This window comes from Lonchura striata, chromosome W (assembly GCF_050655825.1).
Source record: "Lonchura striata isolate lonStrDom1 chromosome W, ASM5065582v1, whole genome shotgun sequence".
Classification (NCBI taxonomy): domain Eukaryota; kingdom Metazoa; phylum Chordata; class Aves; order Passeriformes; family Estrildidae; genus Lonchura; species Lonchura striata.
Window position 1 is genome coordinate 8,631,789 of NC_140743.1, and position 25,498 is coordinate 8,657,286.

A 25,498-nucleotide genomic window follows, 5' to 3' on the forward strand; every position below is an offset into this window, starting at 1 on the left:
AAACTTTGAAGTAGGTCCCCATTATGAAGATTTTGAGTTGTTAGTTGACACAGGGGCAGATAAGTCCAGTATAAACAAGTTACCAGTAGGAGTCCCCATTGGGAAGACAGTCTGTGAGGTTTTAGGGGAGGAGGGAAGGCCATTTAAAGCATCTATAGCTGAAAATATAGAAATCAAGGGGAATTCTAGACAATGTTTGGCAGACATTATCTGTCTGCCAAATTTAGGAGGCAATCTCTTGGGAAGAGACTTGCAAGTCCAATTGGGGGTAGGGATCATCCCAAGAGATGGAAGGATAGTAGTCCAGGTCACAAAACTGACCCAGAGAGACATAGAAGAAATAGACCCCAAAGTATGAGTGGAAGAAAGTAAGTGTGGATACTTGAACATCACACCAATAAAAACAGAAATGAAAAGAGATACACCCCTATCTGAGTCTAGCAATACCCAATATCCCCTGAAGGCAGGAGAGGATCAAAGGCCCCAGTGATCGAACAACTACTAGAGCAAGGTATTCTAGAATCATGCATGTCCCCCCATGACACTCCTATACTAGCTGTAAGAAAAGCAGAAGGGAAATACAGGCTAGTTCAAGACTTAAGGGAAGTAAACAAGAAAACTATTACCAGACATCCCGTGGTATCCAACCCCTATACCCTGTTAAGCCAAATTCCAAGAGAGCATGCCTGGTTCACAGTTATAAATTTGAAAGATGCCTTCTGGGCATGCCCACTAGCACAAGAATGTCGTGACTAGTTTGCATTTGAGCGGGAAGATCCTGACAGAAGGAGAAAGCAGCAGCTAAGGTGGACACGTCTCCCACAGGGGTTTACAGAATCCCCAAACCTCTTTGGGCAAGCACTATTAGGGCAGTTCACCCCTGAAGAAAATGTTCAGATCTTACAGTATATAGATGACTTATTAGTATCTGGAGAAGAGTGAGACCAGGTCAAAACCACCAGTGTTCGACTCCTAAATTTCCTGTGAGAAAACAGCCTAAAAGTATCCCAAGAAAAACTACAATTTGTGCAATCTGAAGTGACCTACCTAGGTCATATAATTGGAGAAGGGTATAAGAAACTAAGTCCTGAGAGAATCTCAGGTATCCTGTCTATCCCAGCTCCCAAGACCAAAAGAGATGTAAGGAAGCTACTAGGCCTGTTCAAAACAGTACTAAGCCAAAAAGCTCAGCAGTGGTAGACTGACTCTAGAATACTGAGGTATGAGGTCATCTTAATGAACACAGGTGACTTAGAGTTAGTCGCCTCCAAATGTCTAAACCCTACACAATTTCTAGACTGAGAACCCCTTGCTGATCTAGAACATGATTGTGTTGAACTCATAAATCTACAGACCAAGGTGAGAGAGGATTTAGAAAATGTACCCCTGTCATACGGGATATCCCTTTTTATAGATGTGTCCTGAAGAGTATTAGGAGGGAAAAGAGCCTCAGGATATGCTGTCATAGACGGGGAAGACATGAAAGTTGCAGAAAAAGGGAAACTGCCCTCAAACTGGTCAGCCCACTGTTGAGAAGCCTATGCTTTGAAAAGAGGATTAGACCTGTAAGAGGGAGACCAAGGAACTATTTACACAGACTCGCAATATGCATTTGGAATCATCCATACCTTCAGAAAAATTTGGGAGGAGCATAGCTACCTAAACTCCAAAGGGAAGAACTTGGTACATGAGAGGCTGATAAAACTAGTATTAGAATCCTTAAAAAAGCCCACAGAGATAGCTGTGGTGCATATAAAGGGACATCAGAAAGGACACACCCATGAAGAAGAAGGAAACCGATTAGCAGATCAGATAGCTAAAGAAGCAGCCTTAGACTCAAGAAGTCCAATAAAAGCTTTTAGACTGGAAGTAGGACCAAGTGGAGAAAGAAAAGATGAAGAGTCAAGGTTCAGTGAAAAAGAATTAAAAATAATAAAAGAACTAGAATTACATAAAGGGGAACAAGGAGAATGGTTAACTCCTGATGGGCTTAAGTTCCTAAATAAAGCCCTAGCTAGAAGAGTGCTAGTACAGTAACATGAATTGACCCAGTGGGGAATCCAAGGTTTGTGCGACCACTTTTTACGGGAGAATTTATGTATTGGAGTGTATGATCTGGAAAAGGCAGTGACAAGAGTGCATGCAATTTGCCTGAAAACTGACCAAAAGATAATAAGAAAAACAGCTCATTGGGGGAGGAAAACTGGCTTTAAGACCTTTCCAAAGCATATAAGTAGTTTTCACTGAAATGCCCTCTGTGCAGAGGTACAAACATTTGCTACTGATCATAGATTATCTAACTCACTGGGTGTAGGCTTTCCCAAGTAAAAAGAAAACCATGCAGGAAGTTGCAAGTATAATCTTAGAAAATATAATACCTTGATACGGGCTAGTCAATAACATTGACTAGCCCACATTTTGTCGCTCGAACTTTACATCAAGTAACAAAAGCCCTGGGGATAAGGTGGAGATTGCACACCCAATGGCATCTTCAAAGCTCAGGAAGAGTAGAAAGGATGAATAGAACTCTTAAAAATGTGATAACCAAATTAATTGAAGAGACAAAAATTAATTGGCTCAGGTGTTTACCTCCTGCTATCTTGCGCATCAGAACAAGACCTCGGTCCGACATAGAGGTCTCTCCCCATGAAATGATGTTTGGACTCACTTTTTTAATCACCCCTTTCAGTACAGCAGATTATCTAGAATGGGAGGCAGCAACTCAGAAATATTTAGAAATCATAGGAAAATCCCCAGAAGGCCTCAGAAAGAAGGGGTATTGTTGAGTTGTGTTTTCAATGTATATCCCCTCATATTGGTTTATCCCTCCATATCCCCTCTTTGTACCTGTGTAATCTACCCCAGTTTTCCCCTCCTTTCCCCCTGAGAGCCACTCCCCTGTCCTTCCCCCATTGGCTGTCCGTTTTTCCCCACCCTCCCTATATCTGGCTGCTCTGGGCAGGGCTGGCTCTCTTTCTTGGGAGGTCCTTCGAAGCTACATGTGGCCTGGGACCTCTTCAGGCTCTCATTAAACTTTGGAACTAATCCTGAGGGAGAGCGTATCTTTCCTTTGCTTGTGGGACCAGCTCATCTTTGGACTCACGAGGGAGCTTCTCCAAGCCCCCCGGGATCCAAGGAGAAGTTCCTTCCCTCTGCCCGCCTCACCCCACTGTCCAGCTGGCCGGGCTCCACAGGGGTTTTGTCCCCGTGGATTTGAGGGAGAGACGCAACAGGGTATCTCCCCCAAACTTCCCCTCTGGACACCGATGCCCACAACATACGTCCCGGGGACTGGGTGTTGATAAAGTCCTGGAACACCACTGTCGGAGTCCAGAGCATCCCTCTGGTTGCCCCGGATGACTTGAGACCCTGGCAAAGAGCCCAGGAACCTTGGCAGCAAGTAAAAAACACCTGTGGCCTAGATTTTAGCCCATGGGAAAGGTTGCCAACCTTATATGAGGAATTACAAGCAAAAAGGGTTTGAGTGGTGTAATAGAGGAATTGACACAGGGTGGAAAAGCAGAATTTTGGGATTTTTTAGAATGAAATTCAGGTGTACAAGATGGAGGAATCTGGGTGTGCCCTAGCTTCTTCTTCCTTCTTCTTGTCCTCCATTTTTCGGTGTGATGGTGATACTTTTCTACTGGTTTAGCATAGGGACACACTGTCCAACATAGATTTTAGGTATTGGTATAGGAACTGTAAACATGGTATATGTAAATTTGGGTATATAATGTGGGAGCCACCCGGAGCTGAGAGGAGACTGCCATGGCTTGTGTGCTAGCTGGACCTTGGCAAGTCAGAGAGAAAATATTATAGATAAGAAAAAATAAACAACCTTGAAAACTTGACTTCACACATTCCAGACCTTTTCTTCAGTGGCCGGGCAAGGGAAAAAAGTACTTTCACACTGTTGGGGTCTTGCCAAGTGACCCTGACACACCACCACTCCATTAACCCCCAAATTCGAAGGACCTTTCCAGGTGCTACTCACCACACACACTGCAATGCAAACCCAAGAAAAGGCTGGACCCAGGTAACCAGAGTCAAAGGACCAGTGCCACTGAAGCGATACGGGGAATAAATAAATAGACTCCACAACTCGATGTAGTTATGAAGTGGGTATGTATGACAGCGCCCGGCACAAGTGAGATAGCTCTCCAAAATCTTGTGCCCCGAGCTGGAGTTTGTCCCACAATTTTATTCACAAAGGTGTTCCATATGCAATACATTGCACAACTTTTCTATGCATATTCAACCCCTGGCCTCGCCTGTCTTCGCCTCTCATGCTAAATAGGTCCAAGCCCTTTTGGGCATGCGTGGTTTGCTGTGGTGGTCTTTACGGGGGTCTCTGGTGGTCTTTTGTAGTAGATAGGGACAGGCAAACGGAAGATTTCGGGATGTGACGGAAAGAAAGACCCCTTCCCCCTCTCACCCTGCAACATGTTATCCATTTACCCCAAAGAATGTAACCACACCTAACCCAGTAGTTTTCCACTCCTGACTAACCCTAGAGACCCTACCAACCCCCCCTGACGTAGCAGAGTCCCCCAAGACTATTTAAACCCATGAGATAAGATAATAAAGGCTTTCGACCGTCCACCACATTGGTGTCCAGCGCGTGTTGTTAGCCCGAGTGGCCCAGGGGAGACTGGGCTGCCGTGCTGTTCCTTGAAACCAGGTCGCCTTGCCTTCCCCTGAAGGCAACATAACTGGTGCAGAAGCCCGGGAATAATTCGCTCGGGCAGCGGGTGTCGCCTGGACAAGAGCAGCGGCCAGACCGGTGAGACCGTGTTCTCGGCAAGGGAGACGTCCCAGGAACCCGCGATCGTCATGGACGCCATCGCCAGGGTCGTAAGTGAGTTTCATAAGCAATGGGGAATTGAGTGTAAGCTCAAAGACTTTTATCTTGCTATAGCAAGGCTGCTTGAGCTTGGGGCAATTGAACGCCCTGTGGATGTTTTGCATCCGGAGATATGGGAAAAATGCACAGCCACGCTGGCCGAGGACACGAAATCCTCAGGCAGCGGCAAATGCCTTAAGGCGTGGGGAAAAGTAGAGAAAGCCCTGCGCAGAGCAATAGAAGAGCAAGAGACATGGAGCGCAGCGCGTACGTGTTTATTGGTTACACCCAAGCTAGGGGTAGGAGCGGCAACGCAAACTACCCCTGAGGACGATCCGCCCGGGAGCGGGGATCCGGGGGGGCCCGGCGCATCGCCCCCCTCCCCGGGCCGGAGACCGGGACTCCCCGGGGAAACCTCCCAAAAATCCGCGGCTTCCCCATCCGCCCCGCCACCGCCGGTCGGTGACCCGGTACCGGAGGTGCAGCAGCGCGCAGAGCTCTGTCGGCGGGGACTGGCGGGGGAAGCCAGAGCCGCGGGAGCCGCGGCTCGGGAGGGGATCCTGCCCATGCCGCCTCCATATCCCTTTGAAAATGGCGCCGGCAACCAAGGGGAGGGGCGGGGCGCGGGCAGTCTCGGCGCGAAGAGCCCAGAGGCGCGGAGTTTTGCTAATGCGCGTGTGGGGGAGAAAGAGGAGGAGCGCGGCAGAGGGCTCGGAGCCGATCAGCAGCCGCGCCTGACGCCGCTACCATGTAAGGGAGAAACCCACCCCTGCAGGAGGCAGGGCGAGCCCGGGGGGCGGCAGCGGCGCCACCCCCGGGGGGAGGAGCGGGGTCGGAGCCGCACAAAACGGCACCAAGCCCCGGAAGTGCGCTAGCATTCGACTTCCGACTCTGAGTCCAGCAGCAGCTCTGGCAGCTCGGAAGAGCTGCCAGGAGCCGGCTGGGACTCTAAGACGAAGGGAACAGAGCTAACGCAATTTAAAACAAAACCAAGTAAAGCTTTAAGCCGCACCGAAAAGCAGCCACAATACGAACCAGCCCAGTTTACCGACTGGGGAGAAATAAAAATAGCCTGTGCCGAATGGTCCCCAGCGGCTACCGTACAAGCCTTCCCAGTGAGGATCACCGGCCCGGAAGGGAACCAGCAGAGGGTATATGCCCCGGTAAACCCAAAAGATGTACAATCAATTGTCAAAGCCATTGCAGAAAAAGGAATCAATTCGGCCATGGTCTCCACATTAATTGATGGTCTTTTTAGTAATGACGACCTGCTTCCCTTTGATATCGAGCGAATAGGTCGCATGATACTTGATGGTGCGGGAATGATTGTGTTTAGACAGGAATGGGAGGATAATTGTACAAAGCTATTAGCCCAAGCATCTGGCGCGAGGCAGCCACTAAACAGATCGACTTTATCCAGGCTTATGGGAAAGCACGATGATATGATCACACCTCAGCAACAAGCCACGCAGATGCGGGCTGAGGAGGTCAGGGCGACCACTCAGGCTGCTAGGGAGGCTATTCGTGCAGCCTCCCGGGTCGTGGCCAAGCCGTCGCCGTGGTCCACCGTGAGGCAGGCAGAGAGCGAAAGCTTCACGCAGTTCGTAGATCGCCTGCAGGCAGCAATAGACTCCTCTACCCTGCCGGCAGAGGCAAAGGTTCCCGTGGTATCTGACTGCTTGCGCCAGCAGTGCAACTCTGTCACCAAAGATATCTTACGTTCCCTGCCAGCCGGAGCCAGCCTGGCTGACATGATCAGACATGTAGTGAGGGAAGAACACCTGACACCCATTCAGGCAGCCGTCCACACCCTGACCAGTGCCATGGCGTGTTTCAAGTGTGGTGAGGCAGGTCACATCGCGGTGAGCTGTCCCCAGCCGGCACGGCAGCCCGCCACGGCGCCTCCACCCCAAACACGCCCGAGAGGAGCCTGTTGGGGCTGTGGGAGGAAGGGGCATCTGGCCAAGGAATGCAGGTCCCAGCCCCAGGGAAACGGGAGAGGGAGGGGGCGTGCGGGCCGCACTCAGCCTCCTCCTGCCGCGAATGCAAGGCGGCCCATCTATGCCAACCCCCAGTGGGGCGGGGCGCCCTTATACCCCATACCCCCACAGGAGATAGCCAGCTTCGTACCCTCACCAGCGAATTTCGCAACACAGCCTGCGGTATCTTCGTACCCACTACCGCCGCAAGCAGCGCCCGTGCCGCAGGGTCAGCAGGGGACGCCCCAGAACGGAACCCCTGGGTGGCCCTGGCCATGAAAATAGGGAAGGAGCCCCTGGTGCTATGGGGGACATGCCGCCTTTATGACAGTCAGGACCCCCATGTCATAGGGCTTCAGTTTTGGGCAGACACAGGAGCAGACTGCTCGATTTTTCCCCAAGCGCTGTGGCCCCGACACTGGCAATGCAAAGAAGTCCCCCCAGTGAACGGAGTGGGAGGGCCGTCCCGAGCTTGGAAAAGCACCCAATTAGTAGCCATAACGCTTCATACAAAAAAGGGACCAGAACAAACAGTAGCAATCCACCCCTACATTTTGCAAAACTCTCCACCCCTGATAGGAAGGGACGTCCTTGCTATGTTAGGAGTCAGGATTACAAATTTATAATAAGGGCCACTGCCGTACACCCACTGCTGCCAATCAAACTTGTGGAGTTGCGTTATGTATATGTTTTATTATCCCTGTATTATGTATTGGTTTATTCCTTTGTACCCCCGTGTGCAACTTGGTTTATCCCCAGTTTTCCCGCCTTGTCCGCCCTTCCCGCCTTCCCAGTATCTATCCATCACCCTGAAAGAGGCATTTTACCCCCCCCGGGTGCCTTGTCTATCACTCGGTGCCCCTTCCCATCCATCCAGAAGCTTCTACTCAGGGCACCGGGTGATTGGGCGAGGACCTGGGGCTCCCCCCATATCCTTCCCCCATTGGACCCCACCATATCCCCCCATCCCGGAGCCACCCCCTATCCCTATCCCCATTGGTCGTTGGATACCCCTCCCTTACAGTTTATAAGCCAGTGCAAGCACCTTGTGCTTGTTCCTGTTGGCTGGCACCGTTCTAGGACATTTGGCCCCGTTGGGCTACAATAAACTCGGACTTAGCCCCCAGCAGGATCCGCTCTTCATTTACCACCGCGAGGCTTGCTAGCGCTGCTCGGGACCCACAAAGGCACTCTCCAAACCCCAGCTGGGAGCGGCGGAGGGTGCCTCCATCGCCCGCCCTCGCCCCAGAGAAGAGCTAGCCGGGGCTGAGACAAAGGGAACCGGGGCGGGAGCGCGGCACAAACTGACTTGGAAATCACCAGACCCCATATGGGTCGAGCAGTGGCCCCTGTCAAAGCCTCGAATGGCAGCCTTGCTGGAACTGGTCGACCGCGAGCTGCAAAAGGGTCACATAGAACCCTCCACCAGCCCGTGGAACACCCCTGTGTTTGTATGCTAGAAGCTACCTTTCTAACCCTAAACGAAACCAAACCAAACCTGACTAACTCCTGTTGGCTTTGTTATGATGTTAAACCCCCTTTCTACTAAGGCTTTAGACACCCCCTTCAGGTACTCCACAGCCAGTGTCCCCCACCAGTACAGATGGGACACTCCCCGCAGAGGAATCACCCTGAGTCAAATCACAAGACAAAGCAAATATTTTAGCAATGCAACCTTAGCAAAGCAGAAAGGCAACTTTTGCACTAAAGTTGTCAAGCCCAACAGAAAGACCAATAAGTGGGTGGTCCCATCCGCATCTGGGATGTGGGTTTGCCAGCGATCCGGAGTGAGTCCTTGTGTGTTCCTTGCCAAATTTAATGACTCTATTGACTTCTGTGTCCAAGTTCTGATTGTTCCTAGGGTCCTGTACCACTCAGATGAAGAAGTGTACCACCTTTTCAAAGAACCTGACAGACTGCACAAAAGAGAAATAATCACAGGTATAACTATCGCAATGCTGCTCGGCCTGGGAGCAGTTGGTGCAGCCACGGGTGTCTCAGCCATCGCAACCCAACAGCACGGACTCTCTCAGCTGCAAATGACCATCGATGAAGACCTGCAGAGGATCGAGAAATCCATCTCCTATCTAGAAAAATCAGTCTCTTCGCTTTCAGAAGTAGTTTTACAGAATAGGCGAGGACTGGACCTCTTGTTCATGCAACAAGGAGGACTGTGTGCAGCTTTGAAAGAGGAATGCTGCTTTTATGCAGATCATACAGGAGTCGTTAAAGACTCCATGGCAGAACTCTGAGATAGACTGGCTCAGAGAAAGAGACAGGGAAACCCAGCAGAGCTGGTTCGAATCCTGGTTCAATCAATCACCTTGGCTCACCACTTTAATTTCCGCCCTGGTAGGTCCACTGGCAATACTGCTTTTAGCTGTTACCATAGGACCATGCCTGCTGAACAAGCTAGTCTCATTTGTTCAGGCCCGTCTAGAATGGGCAAACATTCTGTTCGTGGGCCAGCAACAAATGCTGTAAACCAAAAACTGCGAATACAGTCAGCTGCAAAAGCCTTCAAAACTCACCTTGCGAGAATTACTCAGGTTTACCAAAAACCCTTTTTTCCTTACCAAGTTACAAGTTTGTACCTCACTCCAGTGCCTATATCTACGACTACCTCATTTCACTTATGAAAAGGAGGGGGGAGATGTAGTAGATAGGGACAGGCGAATGGAAGATTTCGGGATGTGACGGAAAGAAAGACCCCTTCCCCCTCTCACCCTGCAACATGTTATCCATTTACCCCAAAGAATGTAACCACACCTAACCCAGTAGTTTTCCACTCCTGACTAACCCTAGAGACCCTACCAACCCCCCCTGACGTAGCAGAGTCCCCCAAGACTATTTAAACCCATGAGATAAGATAATAAAGGCTTTCGACCGTCCACCACATTGGTGTCCAGCGCATGTTGTTAGCCCGAGTGGCCCAGGGGAGACTGGGCTGCCGTGCTGTTCCTTGAAACCAGGTCGCCTTGCCTTCCCCTGAAGGCAACATCTTTTGAGGCTGAAACCATAGTCTTCCTCTGCATTGAACTTTTGAACTCTTCTCCTCTGCACATGCGCTTTTGGTCCTCTGCTATCTTATCTAGATAAGTCCATCATCCTTGACATGTTTGGAGACAGAGGGGCCTCCTTATCTGAGTTCTTTGCATTCCTGGTCTTCTCTGGTATTTGTCTTTTTGCAAGAAGCTTTAAAGATTTTTTTTTTCTCTTTCCTATGCCTTCTGTGTCATGGCAGAGGTTTCTTAAAATTCAACACATGATTCTACAAAAAAGATAAATTCATTTTTGATACATTCATTTTGTTAGCTCAAGTGATCTCTGGAAAATATCTTATTTCAGTCCCCCCTTTTCTTAAACATAGTAAATTCTTTTACTACAGGGGTCCTGGTCTAAATTTTAGCCTACTATTATGACAGTTTTCTTTTAGCAGGATTCCATGAGTTCTAGAGAGTGAAGTCAGAATGGCCACACGTTGTCACATATTCCAATTCCACAAGAGTGTTAACATAGACATTATTAGACTTGTAGTAACTAATATTAATAAAACAATAATGGGGTGACACAGAGTGTTCATGATCCCCGTTGCAGTCGGTGACCATCCAAATAGTGCATCCCACCAGTTATGACTTCCGTCTTGTTTTATTCTCTGCAGGACTCTGTTTATTTTAGTTACGTCATGATGGACTGAAACCAGAGTTCTCTGCCCATTCTTGTGAATCTGATCTATAATTTTGATTAGATCTTGATGTTTCATTAATTGTTTTACCAGGGTTAAATTCATTCCAATAGGTGTGGGTGGTAATTCATTGTAGGTTGTGTAGTTTGATTTTATTAACTGGTGGGATACGACTGGTGCTGAGTATATAAAGTCACACCTAGTAATCTTGATGAAGTTGCAAATACAGAAATTGGAATGATTTTTACTAGATAAGGGGACTTTGTTTTTATCGATTTCTATAACATTACACACAGTTCTCAAACACACACAGCCATCGCCTATATATACTAGTATAGTTTGTTGGTTGGTGTCTGGGTGGATTTCAAAGTGGCAAATGCCCTGATCAGTGTCAAGGCATACGTCTTGAGCACTAATCAGATTACTCTCACAGATGAATCCTTGTTGTTCTCGAGCAATGCAAGGCTCTAGGTTAATGGTTTGCCATTTCCCTTGGTTTTTCCAGGCCCATGCCTGTGTTCTGAGGGGTATAGTACTGACTTTTCATGACTCAACCCTAGAGCAACAATGGGGTGAATAGTGTGAACGTGGCATTATGAATAGTGAGCACAAAGGCAGTAGCAGTGTTAGTGGTGGGATCATATGTAAAATTTACCATGGTCCACCAAGACTGGAGGTCTCTCTCAAAGTCGGTAGCACTGTCCCAGACAACTTTTTGTATTTCAGCTGGAAACACCCCTTCACTTCCTTCCCTTATGATTAAAGCAGCTGTTGACTGTATCCATAATTGTGCTTGTATACAGCTAAGGGCTAAAGATATGTTCTCTTGTGCTCTTCTAATGCATCTACCAGTAAGCTATGGTCCTGATCTTCAAAGTCTCTCCATTTTGGCAGCACTCTTGAGACTTGCCACTGACTATTTCCTAGTGCTAATAGAGATGACTGTAAAGGCTGTTTTAACTTTGTCAGATCGCTAGTTGCTATAGCTAATTTATTCATTAATATTTTGGAGTCAATCCCATTCAAAACTCCTAACCCGATCCCTAAGATCCCAGTTAAATCCCTTTGCATTCTATCTCGGAGGTGTACTTGTTTTTGTAGCCACTTTGTCCATCCTTCGAAGGATGACCTTAGGAAAGGGGAGCAGGCTGGCTGAACTGTCGAGATATTAGCTTGCATTAACAGTTCAACACATTTAAGGGACCATTCTGGGTTAAATAACAGTTTCTGTTGACCCGTATTCCTTATAACATATGGCCCGATTTCATAAACTCTGGGTTCAAGATTGAATGGTTGTCCTGGGTTGTAAAATAAGCTTGTATTCTATTTGCCATCTGTTGAAGGCAAACCTGTCGGACAGGTTTTGTTATCTCTCTCAGAGACAATGGTTTGCCCCGTAAAGGCAATGGTTTGTTTATACACTATTGACTGACTCCCTGCCGGGCTGGTAAGTGAGGGGGGTCCCGCCCAGAGGGGGAAGCCAAGCACTCTATTATGGTATAAAGGGGTAGCTTTTAGGGAGAGAAGCAGCTCGCTTTTGCTCTCTTCGCGGGATTCCCGGAGAAGCAGCTCTCTTCGGCGGCACTCGCAGCAAAGCAGCCGGCGCGCGCTGAGCCGACGGTGGCGGAGCTCAGAGGCAACCCCGGCGCAGAGGAAGACCGGCCCCACTGCCACTAGATCTTCAGAGGAAAACTATACCCTTCTAAAGATCACCACTGCAGCTGCAACTCATCAACTATTGCAAGGGAAGCAATCGTCCCAGCAGAACTGATACTGGCATCCCTCAGGTTCTGGACTTTTTCTTTCACTGGTTTTGTTTGTACCGATTGCATTTGCCTTTTTAAATTGTTGTCTAGTTTTCTCCTAGTAAAGAATTGTTACTCCCACTCCCATATCTTTGCCTGAGAGCCTTTTAATTTAAAGATCCTGGTAATTCAGAGGGAGGGGGGTTTGCCGTTCTCCATTGCACAGGAGGCTTTGCCCTCTTTCACAGACTCCTGTCTTGTCAAACCAAGACAATGGTATATTTTCGGTTTGCGCTTGAGTGCTGGAGTGGGTTGTAGCAGGTTTGGCTATAGCATTTATTTTAAATTTGAAAGACAGCCCAATAGTGTCACGGGCCCAGAGGCAAACCACATCAACAGTTTGTCTTAATTTGAAGTTGTACCAACAGTCTTATTCACTTGGATGATTGCAGATCTTCTGGCGCTTATTCACACTGATTTGGGTTACTTTATTGTGGGTAGTCCCATTAATCATTCAACACCCTATTTCAATTACTTCTCCTATGGCCCCTTGAAGTGACCACAACTTCTGTTTTTGCCACTCTTGTTGTGTATATATTTGGTTACTGTGCATGACCAGAGTTGTTAGATTTAAACCTTTTAAATCAGAAGACTTCCCCATGGATCCCGTGTATTGAGTAAAGGATTGGGACCAGAGCCATTTAGCATTGTTCTGATTAGGTTTACCTTCTAATTGTTGGAATACAGCTATGATTGTAAACAACATTTCAGCAAAAGCCCCCGCCCACCATGATACACTCATTTTGTCCGAGTAAATTTTAGTTTCAGTTCACCATCACCCAGTGTTATCTTCCAAGTGGCTTCCGGAGCTTTCTTAACCCGGCTGTGGTGTATCCACGTGCTTTGTTCCTTAATCTTAATTGCAGTGAAGGTAGTAAGGAGTACCTGCTATGGTCCCTCCCAATGTGGTTCCAGGGCCTTCTCTGTAAGAGACTTAACATATACATAGTCTCCAGGTTGTACATCATGTACCGGTGCATCCAGCCCTACACCCCGAGTTCCGGCCACATATTTCTCGATTGCTCTAAGTTGTTTATTTAGAGCGATCATATAGGAGGTTAGTGATACTTCCTGGGAAGTCGTTCCCTTCTGCACCCCATATGGTCTCCTATAAAGCAATTCAAAGGGACTCAGTTTTTCTTTGGTCCTGGGTTTGGTTCGAATCCACAGTAGTGCTAATGGGAGGGATTGAGGCCACGGCAAATTAGCCTCCTGTCCCAATCGTACAATTTGTTGTTTGATCAAATGATTCATTTTCTCTACTTCACCACTTGATTGTGGGTTATATGGGGTGTGAAGTTCCCAGTCTATGTCCAAGTATTGGCTCACCTGTTGTACTAATTTTGCAATAAAATGTGATCCTCTATCTGAGGAGATTGTGGCCGGGACCCTGAATCGTGGTATGATTTCTTGTACCAATACCTTAGTTACTTCCCGAGCTTTAGAAGTCCTGGTGGGGAAGGCTTCTGGCCATGTTGAAAAGGTATCTGTTAAGACCAGTAAAAACGTATACCCCCCTTTTCTTGGCAATTCCGTGAAATCAATCTGCCATTGTTGCCCCGGCCCATGGCCCTTCCCAATCTGGCCAAATTTTTGGTTTGGGAATATTCTTGGGGTTTGTCTGGAGGCAAAGGTCACATTATCGAGTCACTTGAGTGATAGTGGCTCATAAATGTCTAGCTATGATCCATTCATTCAGATATTTATACAGAGCATCAATTCCCCAATGTGTTTTCTGGTGCTCCTCCCTTACTAAGGACCATAATAAATAGGAGGGTATGACTAACTTTCCTTCTATGGTGGCCCATCCCTCTGGGTTATAATCCCCTTTTTGCTCCTGAATCAATTTTGTGTCCAATTTATTGTATTTTGGCTTACCTTCAAGGGAAATTTGCCCAGCTGGAATCAGGGCTGCCTCGGTTATTACCTCATTTTTTGCTGCTTCTTTTGCTTTCCTATCCGCCAGCTCGTTTCCTTCTTCTAATTCTGAGTTTATCCTCTGATGTGCCTTAATATGCATGATCGCTACTTTCCCTGGCAACTGAACTGCTTCCAGAAGTTGCAGTATTTCAGATGCATGTTTAATGTTTTGCCTTGAGAGTTCAGCAGTCCTCTCTCTTTCCAGATGGCTCCATGAGCGTGCACTACTCCAAATGCATACTTTGAGTCCGTATATATATTTATCTCTTTCCCTTTTGCCAATTCTAAGGCCCGAGTTAGAGCGACTATCTTGGCCTTTTGTGCAGAGGTATTCGTTGGAAGGGGTCCAGATTCTATTACCTCTTTGCAGGTAATTACTGCGTACCTGGCATGCCGTTTTCCACTGATGACGTAACTGCTTCCATCAGTAAACCAGACTTCTGCATTCTCGAGAGGGATGTCCTTCAGGTCAGGGCGGCTGGAATAAGTGGCCTCGATGGTCTCTAGGCAGTCATGTTCCACTGGTTCTCCTTGATTTCCACTGAGGAAGGAGGCTGGATTGACAATGTTAGTCACCACTATCTCTACATCATCTTGCTCTACCATAATAGCTTGGTATTTCAGGAATCGCTGTGGGGAAAGCCAGTGCCCGCCTTTCACCTCCAGTACTGCAGACACCGTGTGAGACACTAGCACAGTCATTTTCTGGCCCAGGGTGAATTTACGTGCTTCTTGGATGTTCATTACGACTGCTGCCATAGCCCTGAGGCACCCCGGCCACCCTTTAGCGGCTGTGTCTAATTGCTTAGAGAAATAAGCAACTGCTCTCCGGTATGGGCCGAGGTCCTGTGCTAATATTCCCAAGGCAATTCCTTGCTTCTCATGGGAGAACAAAAGGAAAGGCTTACTCACGTCTGGCAATCCCAGAGCCGGAGCTGACATGAGGGCTTTTTTCAGTTGGTTGAAAGCCTGCGTAGCTTCCTTTGTCCATTGGATGTCCCTGCTTTCGGTTGCAATTAGTTCATATAAGGGCTTCACAAACAGTCCATAATTATAGATCCATAATTTGCACCACCCCGTCATCTCCAGGAAAGTTTGTAATTCCTTTACAGTTTGAGGTTTTGGGGTTTGACATATTGCCTCCTTCCGGCTTTGGCCCAGGCTACGTTGTCCAGCACTGACTTCGTAACCCAGATAAATTACTTTCTGTTTGACTACTTGGACCTTTTTCTTTGATACCCGGTACCCTTGGAGCCCCAGAAAGTTCAAGAGGCTTATCGTCCAGGCCACGCATGCTTCCTTCATTTGTGTGGCTATCAGGATGTCATCTACGTACTGTAGCAGCTTCTCTTCCTCGGGAGGGGCTTTCCAGGTCTCTAATTCCTTTGCAAGTTGCTCTCCAAACAGAGTGGGTGAGTTTTTGTATCCTTGTGGGAGTCTTGTCCACGTAAGTTTGGTCCTTCACCCACTTTTGGGGCTTTCCCATTCAAATGCAAAAATTTTCTGACTGGCTTCATGGATAGGAAGGAAAAAGAAGGCATCTTTTCAATCTAAAACAATAAACCAAGTTAATTTGGGTGTTAAGCAAGTTAATAACGTGAAGGGATTGGCCACAACAGGATACAGATCTTCAGTTACCTTGTTCACAGCTCGCAGATCTTGTACTAACCGGTATGACCCATCAGGTTTGCAGACCAGTAGGATAGGGGTATTAAAATCAGACTGACATTCCTTTAATAATCCTAGATGCAAAAATTTCTCAGTTACTGGGCTAATCCCTTCCCTATCTTCCCTCTTCAAGGGATACTGTTTAACTCTGACCGGTTGCTTTCCTTCTTTTAGCCGGATCTGTATAGGGGAAGTGTTTTTCACTCTCCCTGGTACATCAGAGGCCCACACCCCAGGGAATACCTGATCCATTACCTCTTTATTAATTTCAGTTTCCCTCGTGACTTCGTTAGTGGTTAATATCAAACTTAATATTTCTACATATTTTTGATCGTTTACCTCCAGGGTCATTTCCCCATTTTTAAATGTAATGGTTGCTTGTAATTGTGCTAGCAAATCTCTGCCCAAAAGTGACTCAGGGGAGTTGGGCATATATAGGAATTTGTGGATTCCCCACTGCTTTCCCAGTTTGTATTTGAGTGGCTTGAAGAAAAATGCCTTTTCAGTTTGGCCAGTCGCACCCGTAACTATAGCATAATCATCTCCTATGGGCATCAGAGCTGTATTTAGAACTGAGTATGTTCCTGTAGTGTCAATTAGGAATTTTACTTCCTTCTCCATTTCCCCCAGCGTCAGATTTATAACCAGAGGGCCTGCTGGGGTAGTCTCCTCCGGTCCCCCCTATTTTTCTTGCACATGGGCTACTACTTCCCCCCTTTGATTCCCTTGTCCATTTTGTTTCCATTCTGGACAGTCCCTCTTCCAATGGCCCTGTTTCCGACAGTTTGCACATTGATTTTTGCCCAACCCGGGGGGGCCTTGCCTGGATGGCCCCTGCCTGCTTCCATGTTTTCCTCTCTGCTCTTCCTGTACTATTGCTACTAAATTTTTTATCCCTCACTTATATCCTTCTTCCCCTGTTGCTAAAGACCCTCCAAGCTTCTCCCAGTAGAGTTTCTAAATTCCAGGCGTTTTCTTCTCGAACATTTTGGAGTTTGCGCCTAATATCCCCTGTGGACTGCCCCAGAAATAGATTAACTAGTTGTTGTATCCACACCTCAGATGCAGGGTCTAGTGGTGTATAGCGCTGCATTGCATTTCTCAAACAGTCTAGGAACTCTGTGGGGGATTCCGAGGGTCCCTGTTTAATAGCATATAGAGCTGACCAATTTATGGTTTTAGGCATTGCTCTTTCCACTCCCAATACCACCCAGTCTTGATATTTCTTTAGCTTTTGTCTCTCTTCTGGTTGGTTTGGGTTCCAGCTCGGGTCTTGAAGTAGAAAATGTTTTCTTAGATCTACTTGTTGTTGCCTAAAGTGATCTGCTACCAGATCTCCTGCTGTTTTTAGAACTAACTGCTTTTCTGTTTCAGTGAATGCATCTAATAACAATTGAATGTCACCCCAGTCTGGGTTGTGTTGCTTCATAATGTATCGTAAATGTTTAGCAGTGTTGACTGGGTCATTTCGGTAATCTCCCGCAACCGTTTCCCATGCTTCTAAATCAAGGGTGGAGAATGGTACCTTAACTATTACCTTTTCTCCCTCCAATGTTACTGTTTCTCGTAAAGGAGCTTGCAATATTTGTCCTCTGGTTCGAGATGCAACTGGGCTGCTTATGGGGGTTGGAGCGTGTGTTCTTTCTGAAGGAAGAGAAGGGGTAGGTGGAACAGGTGGTGTAGGTGGTATAGGTGGTGCAGGTGATGCAGGTGATGCAGGTGATGCAGGTGGTGTGTGTAGTGTAGGTGTTGCAGGTGGTGCAGGTGGTGCTGATGCCTCTCCTAAGTTCTCACCCCTTCCTTCTTGCCTTCCTAAGTGAGGACTAAATAGATTGCTTAGATCTTGTTCTTGTTCTTCTAGTGCAGTGCGATAAACTTTATCTATCCTGGTGCACCTCTGTCCTATACTACAGGCTGAGCAGCACCGTTTAAGTTTCCTCATTTTGCCTCTGTTTTCTTTTTCAAGAGCTAGAACGAGGGGATCAGAGGGGGTTTTGATGCCACAGTCCCTTTGCCAATCAGGGTTATTTCGGAGGGAGAAAAACATATCACAACAAGAAACTTCCTCCCATTTCCCTTCCCTTCGTAAAAATAGCATTAGCTGTAACAAGGTATTATATTCTAATGTACCTCTAGGAGGCCATCTGGCCCCCTCCTCTAGGCGATAGAGTGGCCACTAATGGGAGCAATATTTGATTAAACTCTTTTTATTTTCCACACCCCCTTTGCCTGCTATTTCTTTCCAGTGAGCTAAGATGCATCCTAATGGACTGGCCTTGGATACTTCTGTACCTTGTCTTGCTCCCATTATGTCTCCTTAACTTATTTTAATCATGTATTTAACTTGTTTTTTGCCCTTTCCCGCACGAATTACAAATTCCTACGAGTTTAATCCAGACCACTGGGAAGGAAAAAAAGAAAAAAGAAATTTTTTTTTTTTTTTTTTTGTGGTTAGAATTTAGCAGCAGATGCTCTCGATCCTGTACGGCAGTATCACCGCATAACAAACTCTTAGGAACCAGTGATGCTTGTAAGTGGTGATTGCAAGTCCTAACTTGTACTAGCTGCGCTAGTAGCTAGCTGTGTTTAAAGCGATCTTACAAACCGCAGCTTGTGCACGCCCACTGTGCTATTGGCCAAACCGGGCTTAGAGCACTCTTGTTAGCTCTGAGCTGCGCTCTCGCTCACTAGAGATAGCCCTTACTCTGCATGCACGCTGCTTCTCAAGCAGATGTGCCCATCTGTTCTATCAGATAGTGCTTACTGAGAGCTTCCTCACCCCCGCGCTTTCAATATCGCAACGCCGCGCCGCGTTCAGGTATCTTAGCACCGCCACGTCTCACACTCTTAAACTCACACAGACACCCACACGTATGCAAGCACGCACGTCCGGACGTAACAAACACACCACACTGAAACTGGGATTTCTCCCTTTCCCCAAGCTGCTCTATCGACCACGGGGAAACCTTTTTCCCTCTCCCCCCCCCCAACTGCACAATCAGTGTCAGGGGAGAACCTCTCTCCCTCCCCAAGCTGCGCAATCAGCATCCGGGGGGAACCTCTCCTCCGCCGATCTGCTTGCAAACCCCTTTGGCAAACCTGCGCGCAAAGACGTCTTAATGCGACTTATCAGTGCCTTTCCTTAACAAAAGAAAAGAATACATACCGCTTTTGGTCCGCTTATCGACGGGCCGTAGTCTGCTCTCCGTAGTGTACAGCCAAGGCACAGAGTCCCTCCGGGGAAGTGTCCCGCGGCGCCTGAGGGTGTCTGCCCTCAACTGGACCCACAGATGAGCAGAGAGGTCCCTTCGTGGTCGCCAAATGAAGCGATACGCGGAATAAATAAATAGACTCCACAACTCGATGTAGTTATGAAGTGGGTATGTATGACAGCGCCCGGCACAAGTGAGATAGCTCTCCAAAATCTTGTGCCCTGAGCTGGAGTTTGTCCCACAATTTTATTCACAAAGGTGTTCCATATGCAATACATTACACAACTTTTCTATGCATATTCAACCCCTGGCCCCGCCTGTCTTCGCCTCTCATGCTAAATAGGTCCACGCCCTTCTGGGCATGCGTGGTTTTCTCTGGTGGTCTTTATGGGGATCTCTGGTGGTCTTCTGAGGCTGAAACCATAGCCTTCCTCTGCATTGAACTTTTGAACTCTTCTCCTCTGCGCATGCGCTTTTGGCCTTCTGCTCTGTTATCTAGATAAGTCCATTATCCTTGACAGAAGGGCCTCTTTATCTGAGTTCTTTGCATTCCTGGTCTTCTCTGGTATTTGTCTTTCTGCAAGAAGCTTTAAAGAATTTTTTTTCCTATGTCTTTTGCACCATGGCAGAGGTTTCTTAAAATTCAACACATGATTCTACAAACATGATACATTCATTTTGATACATTCATTTTTGATACATTCATTTTTGATACATTCATTTTGTTAGCTCAAGTGATCTCTGGAAGATCTCTTATTTCAGGAGATGGGCCTTTTCCTGGGACAATCCAGGAGACACCCAAGCGATGAATACCCAAGAAGTAACTACCATTGAGATATTCAGAGTCGTTTCCCTAACTCAAGGATCAGCATTCATCGCTTCCCAGAAACAGCTTTGTCCAGCCCAGCACAGACAAAAGGAGACCACATTGTTATGTGTAGTAGATATAATTCATGCCATTTCTAGTATGATATATGTGATATTGAATATTTGTTGGAGTATACACATTTGTATTAGGAGTCCCCCCCACCCTCGTGGGCAAAACCTGGTGTATGTTAAAAAACTATTTACAAGTAAAAGGATGTAGTTGGTAGATGGGCTGTATCTGAAGCAATATGGGGAGGCCCAGGCGCTGATCATTTTGTGAACGACCTGAGAGAGATATCATGGAAATCCTCTGGACAGATACATGTGAATCAGGGTTCCCGTAAATTTCATCAAGGGATTCACCAACTCCAAACAGTCACCAAGAAAAGAAATCTCATCAAACTATGGGACTCTGAATAGAAGAAAGGACTGATTGCTGAAATCCTGGCCTCAGGTGGAATTTTCCCTGTAAAAACCGCTTGTACCAGGATGATGGTGTGTGGGCATAGAGGGAACCTCTGATGAGGCTGTCTTTGTTGCACACCCAGTGCCGACCCCGGGCTTGGCACTTTTCTTGCCTTGTGGCTGGCTAGATAGAATTTGATTGCAAAATAAATATTTTATTTTTGGATTTTAATTTGGCTGGACAAATTTTCATTTATAACAATCTTGGTGACCCCTACGCGGTCTGGTTTGGGGGTATCCAGGGAGTTCCGTATCCTCGATTGTGGTGGTGTCCCGCTGATTTCAGCAGCCAGTCAGGACTGAGGAACTCCACGGAACCAACCAGATTCCGAAAACAGCCGAAAAGCCACATTAAGGAAAGCGTATAAACAGAACTCGGAGTCAGACCTCCGAAGCTGCAGCAGTAATTTTTCACTCATAAAATCGACATGCACAAAGAATCCACACGGGAAAAAGAGCCGTAAGTATTGCGTGGTTGAGTGGGGCGTGATTGAGTGTGTGTGTGAGACATGGCCTCGTCATGGGGTGAGAGCGGACCCCAAAATCTCAGTTTCACTAGCCCAAGAGGGAAGTGGTTGGTTGCAGTTGAAGTGAACAAGATCGGGAACACTCACGACATATGTACGACCTGAAACTCGGGAACTTACGGGAATTCAATCACAGACGGGTCGAGGGAGGGAAGGTGCGTTCTCGTGGACTTGAGAAATGGATGAACCTCACTGACTCTGGACTCGGTGAGTCCAGGAAAACAGGCAAAAGAGAGCTCTCTGTTCTTCCAACTGAAAACCCACGGACTGGCTCGCTGTGCGATTACTAGGTTGTCAAGGCTTGGTCGGGGACAGACCATTTTAAACACTTAGTAAGATTCGGTACGGGACAGGACGGAAATATACTTTTAGCACACGGGTAACTGACTTCTTGGAACGGCTTGCAGACACTGACTTGGAAATATGGTAAGGAAACTTAAAGCATGGGACAAAAGAAAAATAAAATTCAGGAGAAAACCCAAGGGAAAACTGTAAAACCTGAGAGAGGGGGAAGAGGCGGGTTGCCCGAGATTCTGAGGGAAAGCCCCTTGGGGGTGAATGTTAGAAAAGGCTGCACAGCCCCATGGAATTGAGTGCAGCCACAGGTAGCACGGCTCTGCTGTTTTTAGAACCCGTGTGGAAGTGGCAGCAGCGGCGCCAGCTCTGAGGGAGTGGGGGGGCTCTGCCTGCCCCTCCCCTTCGCAGTGGTGCGTAGTGGCTTTGGTTTTCCCTGCGGCATGAGCAGGAGGGGGAGGGGGCTTCTACCTACCCTGTTAGTGCAGTTCGGGCTTTCCTGCCACGTACGGGCTGCGCTGGTCCACCGCTCGGACACGTGGCATGGGGGAGTCCCTGTTGCTACAAGCGGCAGTTTTAAAAGCAACACAGGCTGCTGCTGCTGCTCTGCAGGACTGAAATCTAAGTGCTTTCGCTTCTCAACCACGGTTTTTAGAAATCGGTAGCGAATTTGTCTTGTTTTTGGTCAGTGTATGGTTGTGCTGTGCATTTTACATCTAAAATGGGGGGGGGGGGGGGGGGGCGCGTGCCAAAGGGGAGTGGGACAATGAGGAGCTGGATTATGCCAGGCTATGGGAATATGCCAGCGTGTGGCTGTTCCCTAATAAGACCTCTGGCAACAAGGTAAGTATGGGTAAAGCTTGGGAACCCCTGGAAAACCTGCCACCCCCATACCAAGTTCCTCCATCACAAGCACAGGTCTCGGCAGCCCTACCAACAGCACCTCCAGATCAGTCTGCATCACCACCTACTGCACAAATATCAGCTGCAGACATGCCGGTGCCTTCTGAACCTCCCCCCCCCCCCCCACACACACACACAACACGGACACACACACACACACACACACACGCAATTCACATTGGGGAAAACACATCTCCCGCCAGTAGAACTCGGTGTAAGATGACGAGAGAAAACACGGAAGATAGCGATGATGAAAGAGACAGACCTAATCTATACACTTTAAGGGAAGTCCCAACTGCCCCCGGAGTCATCAGCTTTGTAAACGTTCCCATCAATACGTGGGATGTAAAGGCTTTTAAAAAGGAAATGGGAAAACTAATGGATGACCCATTGGGGGTGGCAGAGAGGTTGGATGAATTTTTGGGAAATAGGATCTAGTCATATGATGATATCTCAGCTATATTAAGATCCTTGTTTAATGCAGAGGAATGAGATATGATAAGGCAAGCTGCCATAAAGGATTGGGAATTCAGGAACTCCCAGGGTGAGAGTGGGGCAGAGAAGTGGCCAGAACAAAGACCATCATGGAACCCTAAGAAATATGGTAATACAAGGTATTCAGGGAGTGGTCCCTAAAGGACAAAATATTAGCAAAGCCTTAGGGGAATGCCAAGGGAAAGATGAAGCTCCTACAGAATGGTTGGAAAGGCTCAGGAAAAGCCTCCCGATGTACTCTGGTACCGATCCCGAATCCCCTGTGGGGGCAATCCTTTTAAAAACACAATTTGTTGCAAAATCATGGGAGGACATTCAGAGGAAATTGGAGAAAATAGACAATTAGCAAGAGAAAAGCTTACAAGAATTATTCAGGGAAGCCCAAAAAGTGTATATAAGAAGGGATGAAGAGAAACAAAAAAACCACAAGCCAGGGTGTTGGTAGCAGCAGTTAGAGAAGCAAACAAACAGGAGCAAGCCCAAACAACGGGAAAACCAATGCCAGCTCAAAAGCCCCCAGCAAAGTCAGGACCTACACAAAGGAAAGACAAAACAGGTAAGTGCTCCTGAATGTTTTTGCTGTAAAAAGAGAGGACATCTCAAGAGGGACTGTAAAAAGAGAATAAAAGATGAAATAGTCTTTCAGGAAGATTAGAAGTGTCGGGGGCTTTATAATTTGGGGTCACAAACATCCAGAGAGCCCTTGATAAAATTAAAGGCTGGACCCCAAAAGCAGGAGTTGATCTTTTTAGTCAATTCAGGAGAAGAAAGAAGCAAAGTCCAGTGACTACCTCCTGGGTATACTAAAGGTAAGGATTCTAGGATGCATTTGGGGTAGTACACACTTTTAGAAAAAATTAAGAAGAAAGGGGGCTACCTAATACCCGGAGAAAGGGGCTAATTCATGAGGAAATAATTAGATAAATATTAAAAGCCATCAGGAGGCCAGAGACAATTGCTGTAGTTCATGTAAAAAGGCACCGGGCTAGGATGCAGTTCAGAACTTGGGGAAACAATTTAGCTGACAAAGAGGCAAAAAGCGCAGCTTTGTTAAAGGTAAGTATCCCAGAAGTTGAAGGAGAAGAAACCCAAGAATTCCCCTCTCTACCCTCCAAAAAGGAGATAGAAGATTATCAGAGTATTGAGGGACATCTGGAAGAAGGTAAGTGGAAGTTACCAGATGGGAGGGAATTACTGTGAAAGGAATATACTAGGAAAATTCTAAGGAGATTGCATCAACAAACACACTGAGGGGCCCAAGCCCTAGCAGAGCAATTCCTTAGATTCTTTGGCTGCAAAGATATATATGAATTAGCTAAACAAGACAGGGGTGCATAATTTGCAAGAAAATAAATAGGGCAAACTCCTGAAAACTAACAATGGGGAGTCGCCCAGCACCTTACTGACCTTTTGAAAGAATCCAGGTAGATTTCACTGATCTACCTAAAGTCAGAAGATACAAATTTTTATTAGTCATAGTGGATAAACTAACCCACTGGGTGGAGGCTTTCTCAAGCTCCAGGGCTACAGCCCAAACAGTATCGAGATTCTTATTGGAAGAAATCATACCTCAATACGGGTTAGCAAGCTGCATTGATTCAGACCAAGGAACACATTTTACTTCAAAAATTATCAAACAATTGGCAAATACCTTAGGTATTCAGTAGAACTATCACACCCTGTGGCACCCACAGAGTTCCGGGCAAGGTGAGAGGATGAATCAAACGTTAAAAGCCCAATTAGCCAAATTGATGTTAGAAACAAAAATGTCATGGATAAAATGCCTCCCGTTGGCCTTATTAAACAAAAGAACTATGCCTCATTCCAAAACGAGACTTTCACCTTTTGAAGTGTTATATGGAATGCCTTATACCCATGGTATTCCTGTAGGGCATCCAGGATTAGAGGATGGACAGATGTAATCATACCTGATAGCATTAAATAAGAATCTCGAGGAATTGCAAAAGCAGGGGGTGATCATGCAGCACAGCCCCCTCTGCTTCTCAATACATAAGATACAGCCTGGGGACAGGGTACTCGTAAAAGCATGGAAGGAGGCAATATTTGCACCTCATTAGGAGGGATCCTATATTGTCCTTTTAACTACAGATACTGCTATATGAACTGCAGAAAGGGAGTAGACACAGGCGTTGAGGGTAAAGAAAGTCGATCTTCAAGACTGGGCACCGGAGTAGAAAATCGCCTCCCCACCTAAAAAATTTTAAGATAACCCTGCGCCGGACAAGTAAAAGACTGAGAGTATCTCAAACAAATGCTTTGTGCCAGAGTGTAACTGTTATCCCTTTGTACATTTCACTTGTGAATACTGTCATAAGGTTTGGGTTGCTCATTGTTGGGGAGGAATAAGACCAAGTGGATTGTGTGCAAAGTGTTTTGAATGGGAACAAGACCTGACTAGCCATTTTCTAGTATTACCCACAAGGCTGATATTGTTTTAATTGAATCCAATAATCTGGTTTCGTTTATATCAAAACACATTAAGGGGGAAGTTACAAGCATGTTATAAATGAAAATTTGTCCAGCCAAATTAAAAATTTAAAAAACCATTTATTTTGCAATCAAATTCTATCTAGCCAGCCACAAGGAAAGAACAGTGCTGAGCCCGGAGTCAGCACTGGGTATGCAACAAAGAAGTCAGCCTCAGCAGAGGTTTTCCTCTATGCCCACACACCACCATTCTGATACAAGCGGTTTTTATAGGGAAAATTCCGCCTGAGGCCAGGATTTCGGCAATAAATCCTTTCTTCTATTCAGAGTCCCATAGTTTGATGAGATTTCTTTTCATGGCGATGAGGTAGAACAATTTGATGTCTG

The 25,498-nt window shown here is 46.8% G+C and overlaps 1 pseudogene; it reads right to left on the reverse strand.

The window, feature by feature from the left end:
* Positions 1 to 10,306: 10,306 nt before the first annotated feature.
* LOC146763036 (uncharacterized) lies at positions 10,307 to 11,578 on the reverse strand (annotated as a pseudogene).
* Positions 11,579 to 25,498: the final 13,920 nt, after the last annotated feature.